Genomic DNA, 13,740 nt, shown 5'->3' on the forward strand with positions numbered 1-13,740 from the left:
AAAAAAAAAAAACAGGCCATGATTTTGAAGTAGAACAGGGAGAGGGATATGGGAGAAAGCTCTAGAGTGAGGAAAGGGAAAGGAGATACACAATCAAAATATACTCTCAAAAGTGCTAGTAATGCTGTAGAGAGAATAGAAACTTTGTGGATCATTGGTAACAATAAAAAAAAATGTTGCATCTCAAAAAATTAAAAAAATTAATTTTTTGAGATTTATTTTTATTTTATGTGCACAAATGTTTTGTCTTAGTGTGTATCATGCACATGTGTGCCTGGTGCCTAGACAACTGTGAGTCACCATGTAATAATGGACACCAAACTAGTCATTCTGCAAGAGCAATGAGTACTGTCAACTGTTGAGGCATGTCTTCAGCCCCATTAAAGAAGCTAAATTTTAAATTTCATTTTCTTGGGGGTTGGTGATTTAGCTCAGTTAGCAGAGTGTTTCCCTAGCATACAAAAAGGCCTGGCTTCTAGAGCACAAAAAATGGGTCACAGACTACCAGACAACAAAGAATGTATCCACAGAATTAAGACCGGCATTAACCAAGGCAGGTCCCCTGTTAAGTAATGGCTCTAGGATTTAACATATGATATGAAGTCCACTCATCATTGTCTTAAACAATGGATGAAGGCCACTTAAAGGGAATCAGACATAACAGCTTTCAAAGAAAAGTTACCTGTTTAAAATAGCTGCACTTAAAATACAACACACAAGAAATTCCTTAGATAACTGTGATCATCTCGACCATGACCAACTCTTCTGCCTCCTTCCTCATCCATCTGCAGAAAGCAAACTTACTAAATTAGGACTGTTACTTGGAGTAAAAACCTTTAAAAGTAGTTATAGCTGTGTAAGTCCAAATCTGTACCTCATGGCTTCCCCAAAAGGCAAATCATCATCATCACTCATTTCATTTCACTGACTAAAGTAAAAAAAAAAAAATGCTGGTTATAGGTATTCTCAATCTCTCTTCTAAATCCTTCTGTCTCTCTTCCTTCCTCCTTTTCCAGTGAAAAAAATCAATCCCTCCCCCCATCTGTACACTTATTTGGCTTTCCTGTTCCTTACTCTTTCTTTACCTACAGGTAAAATCTTTTTCACTTTTTTTTATGTCAATACTGCCTCCCAAAAGAGAAAAAAGAAAAACATCATCCTTGTCATGACTGCTGCTCAAAAAGTTAACACAAGCCAGGAGGGACAGTATGCAACTATAATCCAAGCATTTGGGAGGCAGGAAAAGATCAGCAAGTTTGATGGCAACCAGAGCAACCTGAGCCTCACATATGGAGATCTGGGGACAGAACATATTTGTAGCATCTTCTTGTCAACTACCACTACACTTACACATATCTTCCTATTTAGCTGTATTATATGTTTTTAACCTTTGTAGTTAGTTTCTATCTTCCTAGCATTTCTAACAAATAACATAGCTCTGAAACTTTAAATTTTATCAGTTATGCCCAAGTAATTCCTTTATCATCAGCAAAGCATTTATAATCTAAAGACACAAACTGTGGGAACACTGTTCGAGAAAACACAGGTACATTTAAAACATACAGTTAGGTTCAAGGCCAGACTGGGATCATTGCAAGTTCCAAGCCAGGCTCAGCTACATAGTGAGACCTTCCATGTCAAAAAATAAACAACAGAACATAATTCACTGTTGGACAAGACAGGCCCTAGCAGAGAGGGCTATAAGCAAAGCAACACAGCCCACCAACCACCAGTGTGTACTCACACCTAGCTGGCCCAGGTGAAGCAGCCAAGCAGTTGTCAGGCTGCATGGGTCCCCCACTAGCCAGGTCTCACTTTCCCCTGCTCAGGGAAAGAATGCCCGTTTCATGCAACCTAAGTCATGCACATCCCATTCCTCTTCTTCAGTCACAGAGCATAAGCAACAGGCTTATGCTCTCCCCTCTCTCTAGACGTCTTAAGAAGTACAGCATTGCTCACCATGGTGCCTAAGGCCTCTGCTGCACAGCTGGACTGATCATGGCCCTCCACAAAAAAATCTGACATTTGTTACATACTTATGTATTGTTCATATTAAAAAAAAAAAAAAAACCCTCATATTTAGACCAAGATACTGGCTTTCCTTCCACTTAATCCTTTGCTGTTAACTAATTCACTTCTCATGTAATTTTAGTTTTTCTTAAAAAGCATTTGGTTGCAAAGCACTTGACATACTGCTGGACAGTACAATCAGAAAACACTATCACAACTGCTTAAAATCTATGATATTCTTCACTTCTAGGAATTTTCCCAGAAGAAAGGGTAAGTGCAAAAAAACTATTCATATCACCCTTATTTATAACGGGGGGGGGGGGAATAGAACCAATGTAAAGGACCAATGACAGGTGACCAAAAACTTTGGTTTTGACTACCATGTAGTCAAAAATTCTGTAGAAATTTACCAGCAAAGAAAGTGTATTAAGGTTAGGATTTAAAGCAAGAAGCAGATGAGTGCAATTTTCACTTAACAGATACAGTAATAGTTGAGGCAATGAAGACCTAAGAGGGAGGATGAAAATCACTTGAGAAGCTAAAGTATCCAGAAACAGGATACAAAGAAAAGCTAATGCAGAAGTTATGCCATTACAGATTTGCTACTACATCTGGAGATCTGTCAGATGAGTGGAGCTACAGTCAGCAATCAGGAGAAGGAACTGGACACAGAGAAAGAGAGGAAGGTCAGGCTGGAGCCTATAAGTAAGAGATCCTTCGGTATCTCTTACTGCATCTAACTAGAAAAACCTTCAGATGGTAGACAGCTTTGCTTACAGAAATCCCTCTCTTTGCTAATACTAACCCAGTGTGTTTGGCAACTGTATATGGGAGAGGACTATGCAGCACATAGTCTCTGCTTGAGTAAACATTAACAGTAAAAACCACCACGGTATAATCTGCCAATATGATACATATGCATGTCTTTCTTTTAGACATACAGAACTCATGAGCAAAGACAACACCAAAAGCCTGCTTCAGTCTACCATGCCACAGCTCTCTCTCTCAAATGACCAAAACCAGCTACTGGTCACTTTCCTCAAAGCTCATAAACTCCTGACAAAAAGCAACTTAAATGTTTTGGTTGAGCTTGAGAGTCCAGTTCATCATGATTGCAAAGGAATGGAGGCAGGAGCATGAGCAGCTGGTCCAGCTGCAGCCACAGTCAGAAGCAGAAGAGAAACTAGCTGCTCAGCTCACGTTCTCATTATTAAGTCTAAAACTACCATGTGGGGACACTTTTCCTTTGTTTTTCTTTCGAACTAGTGTGTTTCCCTTTATATTTTCTATTTTTCTATAGTATGCAGACTTTTTAATCTTATTAAGACTTTGGCTTTATATTCTATTCCTCTTCTTATATTTAAGCTTATTTTTATTACTGGGAAAGCTCTCATATTCATTCATTCATTCATTCATTCATTCATTCATTCATATCCAGGCTTTTCTGGGGATTGAATTTAGGGCCTTGTTGTGTGCTCAACAAGCAAACACTTAGCAGAGTTATAAATCTAGCTTTCATTTTTCATTTTTTCTAATTTGCTATTTTCTCTTCTTCATAACAAACATCTCTATACCCCCTTTTCCTTTGATTAAATTTTATTTGTTTCTATTTTCCCCTCTCCCTTGGTGATATCCTTTATCTCATTCATTTACTACATCAACATTTACACTAAATGATTTTTAAGTTGTTAATCTACTCTGTTTTGACATTCTCTATTGTATGATTATTGGTGATATACTGGTGGACTTTAACTGATCTTGAATGTATTTCAGTATCTTGTATCATGTTTTGAGACTGCTAATATACTTTTCCTCTTCTCTGAGTGGCAATCAATATAGAGACTTCAAAAACTGACAAAAAATAAAAATAAAAAATAAAACTGGCTCTTTAATTCCAGAACTCTGAAGACAAACTCTATGGATCTCTGTGAGTTTGAGTAATTTCCAGGACAGGCTGCTCAGTAAAGATTCCCAAATAAAAGCCAAAAAGAACTACAAAGCAAGAAACGAAGATTCTCCCCCCCCCCCAAAAAAAGGAAAGAACATTAAAAAAAGCAAGGCAACATGACACTTACAAAACACATAACTAGTAAATTCAAAAGTACTAATATAGGTTAAATGCTGGATGGATGAAGACCTCACATTATACAAATGAGCAGATGAATGAAGTAAAGAAATTAATCCATAACCTAGACAGGAAATATTGCAATGGAGAAGACAGTCACCAAAGTGAGTAAGAAAATCATTAATATGGATGAGAAAGTCAGTACCATGCTTAAAAAAAAAATCAGCAATAGTGTTTAGACATTTGGGGGGAAGAGGTGATTGGTTGGTTGTTTTTTAGAGCAAAGAAAAACAGCAAAAATGAAAAACTAAATGGATCAAATTAAAGCAGGTGCAGTCTCACCAGGAAAATCAAACAAGCAGGAAAAACGTGAACAAAACCATGGATCATGGAAAGATTCAGAAAATACTACATTCAAATAGCAATAAAGGAAAAACAAACACTGAAAAAGAATGACCAAAACATCCAAGAACTTCTAGGACATAATCAAGAGAAAGAAAGGGGAGCTGAGACAGAATATGTTCAAATTTTTAAGAAAAGAATGTCCAAACACTTGCATACAGAAACCCAAAAAGACATGAGCAAGTAGAACCTGTCTGTGACAGGTTCAGCCAAGGTGTCAGAAGTACAAAGCAAGGGACAGGCACGGTGGTGCAAGCTTTTAATCCCAGCCCTAGTGAGGCAGAGGCTGACAGCTCTCTATGAGTTCAAAGCCAACTAGGGTTACATAGACTGTTTCAAAAAAAGAAAAAAGGTAAATAAATATTAAAAGCTATAAAAGAAAACTACTAATTCACCTACAAAGGCAAGCACATCACAGAAAACTCAGTACTCTTATCAGCAAACCTAACAGAAAAGCTTGAAATGAGGTATCAGCCTCAAGCGTGGAGTCCATGGCTAAGTCTCAGTTTGAGGTCACACCAGAGCTGCTGAGGAGACCCATAAGCAAGGACCACCCTGACCCTTCCGAGCGTAAAGCATTATGGACAAGAAGCTATCACTAAAGTTAAATAATGGCAGACATGTCTATGGAACACTGCTGGGCTCTGGTCCCTTTACGAGTCTCATGCAGAGTGTGTGGAGATGACAGCTAGTGGGAAACAGAATTACACTGTAATGTTTGTTATGCAGGAAAAAGAATCATCACATTAGAAGCCTTGGAAAGCTCTAAGCAATGGTTTTTCAGCAGGAGTTCACATCCCTCCCTAATGGACCTGTTTGATTATGATGTAGAAATGGGTGGATATTTCCCTATGAAACCTATTATTAAATAAACATTTGTGATACAAGTAAGAAAGGAAAAATTATCTCAAGGCCTAAAAGTAAATACATGCCAACCAAAATTGCTAGATCATCAAATATGTCTTATAAAACAGACCAAGAAGCCAGACGTGGTGATGCAAGCTGCATGCCTTTAATCCCAGCACTCAAGGAGGCAGAGGTAGGTGGATCACTGTGAGTTCGAGGACAGCCTGATCTATAAAGTGAGTCCAGGACAACGTAGGCTACACAAAGAAACTCTAGCTCGGAAAAAAACAAACAAACAAACAAAGAAAAAACCCAGAAGACTGAGAAATAAGGGCATCTCAAGACAAGAACAAACTAATGCAGTTTATATCACCAACCCAGTACTGAGGGATACTGTGTAGTTAACAGTGGAAATGAGAACACACACCTAATACTAATAGGGTACAAAGAAAAGAAGAAACAGTAATTCAACCAACTAGAAAAATCAACACATAAGAATTAATAAACCTCTCCCAACAATAACCTTAAATATAAATGGGCTGAACTCACCAACAAAAAAATGCAAACTAGCATACTGTACTTTAAAACAGATCCAACTTGTTCTTCATAGGAAAAAGGTTTCCTATGATACCTTTTATAAATTTGCAGCCACCTGGACTAGGAAAAGCAACCACAGAGGACATCAGAAAATAGACTTATCAAGGTAAACCAAAACAAGATAGTGTAGATATTCTTTTACTTCTTTTTTTTTTCCATTAAATTCTGAGAGCTGATAAAGTATATTTCTTTCTTTTCTTTTTTCCAGACAGAGTTTCTCTGTGTAGCCTTGGCTGTCCTGAACTCACTTTGTAGACCAGGCTGGTCTCAAACTCACAGGGATTCACCTGCCTCTGCCTAGGATTACAGGCGTGCACCACCACATCCAGCTGGTAAAGTGTATTTCAAACCAAAATTATACAAAACATTTTCAAAAGCTGTATTATATATGAATAAGTAAAACAATTCATCAAGAAGGTGTACAAATTGTAAGTTATATGCACCAAACACTGGGAGCTCACAATTCCATAAGACAAACATTAGTGGGAATAAAAGGTCACAAAAGCCCTGATTTCATAGCAATTAGTTAACTGGTATCCTACCCACTCTCATACTTTCAATCCAAAGTTAACAACAGCAACAAATCTGATTTAAGCTACATCATAAGTCAAATGGATCTAACAGGTTCACACATAGTATTCCATCCAAAAGAATCTCAACACAGTCTCCTCGGCAGCCCAGAGTAGCCTGTAAAATTGGACATCAGGAGACATAATTACACTGGCAAAACAGCTCAGTGGGTAAAAGCACTTGTCACCTGGTTACCCAACTTCCATCCCTGTAGCCACATGGTAGAAGAAGGGAGAACTGATTCCTGCACGTTGTACTTTGGTCCATAAACTCAACCATGGCGCACATGTGCCCACACATAAAATAAATAAATGTAAAATTAGTTAATTAACTAGCTAAACTAAATAGCATTGCAGTTCACAAAGCAAATCTTAAAAGAAAACAAAATATCGAAATTTTTTGTTTATCAGATCACAGTGCAATAAAAGAAGAAATCAATAGCAAGAAAATACAGAAACTACACATACATTTAGCCTGAAAAAAAATACTCCTGAATGACCAGTAAGCCAATGAAGAAATCAGGACTAAAAATTTTAAATTCTGAGAATCAGGAACTGGAGAAATGGCCCAGCAGTCATGAGAGGCACTTCATTTCCCTGCAACCATAGAGTGGCCTATAACCATCCATTACTCTAGTTCCCTCCTCTGGCAAACGTGGGCGCAAGGCACACACACTGTAAAAACACAATCAGGTGAACACTCATACACATAAACTGAGTAAGACAGTCTTTCTTAAAAATTCCTAGAATCAAATTCCTAGGAGCAAAGCATAAGCTCCTAGAACCTTTAGGAATCAGCTAAGACAGCTAAAAGAAAAGTTTGTACTTATATTTACATTTTTTTAAAAAATGACCAAATTATATTCATTACAATGATACAAAGATTGTGATTGTCCAATATATACAAATCAAACAAATGTAATGCAGCACATATACAGTCTGGCAGAAATCACGTCATCTAAACAGATGCAGAAAGGCCTTAAAAAGGTCCAACAACCCTTCATGATTAAAATGTTTTTTAATTTTAAAATTATTAAAAGGAATATGCCAATATATAAGGATTATATATGACAAACTTATAACAAACATATTAAACAGAAAACACTAAAATCAAGGACAAGACAAATGTGCCCATTCTTTCCACTGTTTCAATGCAATATTCAAAGCCTTAGCTGAAACATTAATACAAAGAAAATCAGGCTACAAATAGGAAAGAACGAAATCAAAGCATCCTTGTAGGCAGTCTAATAAAGGCATTTTCTCAACTCAAGTTTCTGTTCCCAGGTAACTCTAACTTATGTCAAGTTGACAATTAGCCAGAACAAGAGGCACTGTCATCAGTTCTTACTCAGCTGTGGACTCTTGACTACTGACTGGTAAGTCTAGATGTACCCACTGTTTCAACATTAAGAACCAGAGGATGGGGTGGAGTGTTGGGGAGAGGTCTTCCAAGCATGGCGGGCCGTAAGACTGAGTTCACATCAGCACTCATTACTTGCACAAGACTGCGCCTGCCAAGAACTGAATCAACAAGAGTGGGAGGGAAACAACAAAGAATGAGGAAGGGACTGACGGTTCAAAAAATACATACAAGTGTGCAAAATATTCAGTAATCAATGAAATGCAACTTAAACTACTCTGAGATTCAATCTCATCCCAATCAAAATGGCTAACATCAAGAAAACTAACAAATACCAGCAAGGACATGAGGGAAAAGAACCCTTACTCAGTGTTGATGGGCATGTACTGGTAACCCTACCAACCTGAGCTGGATCCCTAGCACCTACTGTGGATGAGGAGAATGGACTCCCTAAGGTTGTCCTCTGGCCTCCATAGGAATACTATGGGATTCACATGTGCATAAACACACAAGTAATTAATAAATTTTAAAATCATAACTATCACATGACCCAGCTAAACCACTCTTGAATAAGTATGAGTGTTGTCTTGTCAGGGCTAACAAAGATGAGACAGGACTCGGGTACACAGAGAACTAAAACCAGTCTGTACAAACTTCTGAACAAACTACCCAGTTCTATGATGGAATGGAAAGAGGTGATTTTACTTGAGACAAACTCTGACCCCATCTGAGAAACAAAAGGTAATAAATATGCTATTGGGATGGAAAACAATTACTAACTATCTAGGGGAAGAGAGAGAAATACTAGCCTCCCAACTGATGAGCAGGTGGTACCTATACAAGGCCCTAAATGGGGCCCTAATGATATATGGGGTCTAGAATAGAAGGCATTATCTCTATTCTGTCTTAAAGAGTCTCAAAGAGACCAAAGTTAAGCCTTTAAATTATTCACAAATGACTATCGCCAGGAGGAAAAAGAGATCCTGTGGCTTTCCTGTAGAGGCTGAGACATGAAAAAGCATACTGACATAAAGGTGAGATCACAGGAAGAGGTCTTCTTAAAGGATAAAATATTTACTCAATTGGCCCAATATTCAAAACAAGCTTCAGAACTTGACTGTCCAGCCAAGCAAGCCACTAAATAATTTGGTTCAGGCAGCTACTGTGGTATTCTATAACTGACATCAGAAGCAGAAAAAAGAGGGCGGGACACGGAAAAACAGCATTGGGAACTACTGGCTGCCATAGGAACTCCTCTGGGAACACAGACCAAGCCAGAGGGCCCTGTTTCCTCCTACTTAAAAAATATATATATATATATGGACAGACGGACTGAAGGAAGGAAGGATTGTTATTTTTATGTGAAATGGGTGTTTTGAATCCATGTATATCTGTGCACCATAAACATGCAGTGCCTGCAGAAGCCAGAAGAGGACATAAGAACCCCTGAACTGGACCTACGGATAGTTGTGAGCTGCCATGTGGGTGCTGGGAATAGAATCTAGGTCCTCTGGAAGAAGAGCCAGTGCTGTAAAACTGACCCATCTCTCCAGCCCCAGAACTGCTTCCTCTGAGAGCAACAAGGCAATCTTCTGCAGTGTCCTCAGAGATAATAAGAACTGTCTAGACTGAAGTCATCATCTTGCCCCAAAGGGCCTAGGGCCTCCCATAAACACTATACCAGTCTATCTTGAGGAGCCCTGGACAATCTTGGCTGTAGGAGAGCAACGGACTAGTTCCTTGTCTATACAGGAGCCTGATTCTCAGCCCTCCCCTGCTTTCCTGACCCTCGATCCCAACAAAAGACTACTATGCAGAGCATATATTGGCCAGTCCCTTGAAGGGCATTTTACTCAGCCTCTTGCCTATTCCTGGGGAGATCTCCATTTCTATCCTTAATAGTCCCTGACACCCCAGCTCCCCTTATGGAAAGAAACCTCTTGACTACAATGAATGTTACCCTCCTTGCCCCTGAACAGTATTCTTGGTGGAAGCCAAAATTGATGTTAGAGTATGGAGAGATGGAAGACCACAGTAGGGTCAGGATGGCTGCCCCAGTAGCTAAGAACTTACATCCTGATCCGCAGATAAGAGGCAGAGAAATTGAGACTGGGCCTGGCATGGGCTTTGGAGACCTCATAGCCCAACCTTAGTGACATATTTCCAACAAGGCCACACCCACTCCCACAGGACCATACCTCCTAATCTAAGAAAGGGGCAAATAACCAGAAAGTAGGCAAGACTTCATTAATGAGGCTGCAGTGCTGTGGTGTCTAATCCCCATGCACTAATGACTTAGATTCCCTCTAGGAATCACCTTGTGATTAACTCAATGTTAAGACCTCAGGGGTGCCTCCCCCATTCCACTACAACATGAAAGTCAGCCCCTGCTTGCATTTAAGTAACCACTCAAACAACAGGAAAGAAAAAGTCACCTGGACTTTTATGCCACAGGGACTGAAACACCCCTCATCTGTTTGGGCTACCCCTCTTCTGGACCTGACAGATCAGACACATTACCAAACCACACTACTCAAGCATATAAATGGTCCTCTCTTGGGTAGGTCCTAAAAAAATATTCTCCCAGGCCACTGAGACTCTTAAAAACTTCTTGGCTGAAAGAAAACAGGTGTCTCAAGACAAGGCCCACTATAGTAATGCAAGGTTACCTATTTGGTCTAATTCTAACAGAGTACCAGGGCCTGGGGATCTGAACGTACCCAATGCCATTCTAAACTTCCTTCAGACCTTGAAACAAGTAAACCATCTTGGGAATTCTAGATATTCTAGAACTTGGCTTCTTGGATGTGCTGGACTGGCTAAACCTCTTTATCTAGCTTTAAATGAAACTCAAAGGCATTTTAAAAGATGCTCTCACCTAGGCTACGCACTCAGTGTATGGATATGTATGTGACAGAAAGAAAGTGGGTAGCTTCAGGTTTAGTCACACAATTTGTAGGATATCTAAGTACAGACTCAGACAAATGGTAAACTGGTGGTCTCTGGGCAATCACAGACATTTTGATCCCAAATTCAAAAGTAGGTGGCATCTTACATGACATTACAAGCACTCTTAACTTTAAGGGAGCAGTGGCTATATGACAGCCAACCACTTAAACACCACCCCTTCATATTGGACGGTCCTTACAACCTGTCAAAATTTCAATCCTGCAACATTTATCTTAGAGGGAGAGAGGGAGCCTCTGCATTCCTGTGAAGAAGTCCTAATGGAGAATACACCTGCTATGATCTAACTGACCAGCCTATGGAGAAGCTGACTTAATGTAATGCTACATACTAACGGGTACTCTTTCACAAATGGTGGGATCAAAATCAGGGTTATGATTTTACACCCTTGCCAAGCTTGCTGAGTGTCTTGTTCTCATTAACACCCTTGAGTTATCCCTACAGAAAAAAGGTAGTATCTGTCCAGATTTATATTCCTTCCAAAGTTTCTGTTTACATGTGGTTATCAGAAGGAATAAGGTCTTCTAATACCACTAGAACCCTCCATTAAACATTCATGGAAGACTCTTAGGCTCTTAGATGCTATCTACTTCCCAGCCAAGCTTCTGTAAGTCACTGCTCAGGACTAGAAGGGGGACAATCCTGTAGCCAGGGAAAATCAGGCAGCTGACTCTGAAGCTAAAAGGATAGCCAGGATAATAAATTTTGGGGAGGAATCTCTGCTAGTTCTTGAGAGAATCCAATATTCCCCTGAGGAGGTAGATCTGGCTGCAAAAGCAGAGTCGGCTAGACCTCCACAGATGATTTCCTACAATTAGCTAGAGTTAACAGAGCTCTTCTGGGGGGAGATTCTACTCCATCAGATTTATTGATACCTCTGGGATAGAACGCTCTAGTCCTGGCCAAGAAGAAAATTTTTGTGCATTAGAAAAGTCATCCAACAAGTAATTCAAAGGATATTAAGTTGCCAAAAGATCAATCCCTCAAGCAGTGCTCCTGACCCAGAGATATGGGACCTACCTAGGAAAGGACCTTGGACTTTACCATGCCACAAACACCTGATTCTAAGCTTCTTTTAGTACTGGTAGTTATTTTTATGAACAGGGCTCATTCAAAAGCGGTTTATTTGGACCTAAAACTCTCTTACATTTAGCCAGTTACCTTGATGTTTTCTGTTAGTTACACCAAGGGACGTCTGTACAAAGGACCAGAATATATCAGGTTATAGCAAAGGTAAGTTCAGTTTTACAGGTGTTACATTACAAGCAGGGAGCTGGTGTGATGGTGCATGCCTGTAATCCATTCACTCAGGAGATACAAAAATAAAATCCCAAGCTCTTCAGGCCCATAGCAAGTTCCATGGCAGATTGAGCTACATGAGACTCTGTCCCCAAAAAACAAAAAATAAAAGAGGTTGTTTAAAAGTGTCTGTTGCTCTCCAAGTGGTAGTAGCACATGCCTTTAACCCCAGCTCTCAAGAGGAGAAAACTAGCAGTTCCAGGCCAGCCTGGTCTACAAAGCAAGGTCCAGGACAGATAGTGCTACACAGAGAAACCCTGTCTAAAAACAAGAACAACAAAGTGTCTGCTGCTCAATCATGAGAAGCAGACTTCAGAGCAGAGCATTCATGCCAGGTAGATCACAACAGCTTTCAGCTCCAGCTCTAAGGGGCCAACACCCTCTTCTGGCCTTCTCATGCACCTGTACACGTGTACACAAACAGGCGGATACTTGCTTGCACACACAGGCGCATACAAAACTTAAAAAAAACAAATTAAAGAAAAACTATAGCTTCTATTACTAAATGTGGGGAACACAGGACTGGTTTTCTACAGCTTACTGTTAGCAGCCAAGAGGTACTTTTGTCTCAGACTTCATCAACTCCAGTATCCTTCCTTGCATCTGCCATTACTCAGATTTCACCAACACACCTTCTATCATGCTGCTGATCCTACAACCTGCACCTGTTGCCTCTCAAACATCATTTTCCCCCAATTTTTAAATTCAAGACTCAGCTAAGCTTGCTCTCCAGACACTGTAAAGAACCATAGTTCCTGGGATTTCTGGAAGTTCCTTTCATAGGTGGTAATTTTCAATCTGTGCAGAAGACATATATATTTGGAAATTATTTGTAAAAAGCTACTAAAGATATAAAAATGCCAGGGATCTACACTACAGAAAACTGCTGCAGATCATCAGCATTAACCCTGAAGGACAAAGTCTGCACAGCTCAGCCTCATGCACAACAGCCAGAGACACAAAATCTTCTCCTCTTTCCCTCCCTCTCCTCGCTTCTGCCCACACAGTCAGCTAACAGTCAAGCCTTATTCCTATTCTTCAACCCACTGTTCTGCCAATCAATCTCACTGTGGAGGAGTGAAAGCCAGAGAGTGTGAGAAACCAACTGTGTACTAATGGTTGAGAAAGAAGAAAACTTAAAGATTCATTTCTATGAATGCACATTGCCTTTTGCAGGCATTAACAGCTTTATGATGGTAGAAAATGGATACAGGTAAAATAAGCCATCTTTGAACTCTCTCTGTTGTGTTTATTTGTAGGGAGAGGGGGCAAGCTGGCTGAAGTTCTTGATCCTCCTGCCTCAGAATCCTTAGTACTGGGATTACAGGTATATACCACCATGCCAAGCATCTCTGAGCTTGTCTTTCATCAATGGCTGGAATAGAAAGACTTCAAAACTAGACCAGGGCTACATGAGACCTTGTCTCAAAACAAGTAAAATAAATAAATAAATAAATAATAAATAAGGTATGGAGGTGGGTGGGTATGTGCATGAGTACACTCACTACAGGCCAATTTCCATTTTCTTAGGTATTTCCATCAACTAATGCTCTCTGCACAGCTACAGAACACAGGCACCACAATATATGATAACTAAAAGAAGGCACCTTCCATAGAGTAGGCAA

At 39.7% G+C, this 13,740-nt stretch overlaps 1 protein-coding gene and 1 pseudogene across 5 annotated transcripts in view; one reads left to right on the forward strand and one right to left on the reverse strand.

The window, feature by feature from the left end:
• Positions 1–13,740, reverse strand: part of Abi1 (abl interactor 1) — a 64,807-nt gene that overhangs the window by 33,622 nt on the left and 17,445 nt on the right. The gene's annotated exons all lie outside the window — the stretch shown is intronic.
• Positions 5,058–5,349, forward strand: LOC129677903 (small nuclear ribonucleoprotein G-like; annotated as a pseudogene).

Source organism: Psammomys obesus, unplaced genomic scaffold, assembly GCF_907164565.1.
Source record: "Psammomys obesus unplaced genomic scaffold, mPsaObe1.curated_primary_1811, whole genome shotgun sequence".
In the NCBI taxonomy this organism is placed as follows: Eukaryota; Metazoa; Chordata; class Mammalia; order Rodentia; family Muridae; genus Psammomys; species Psammomys obesus.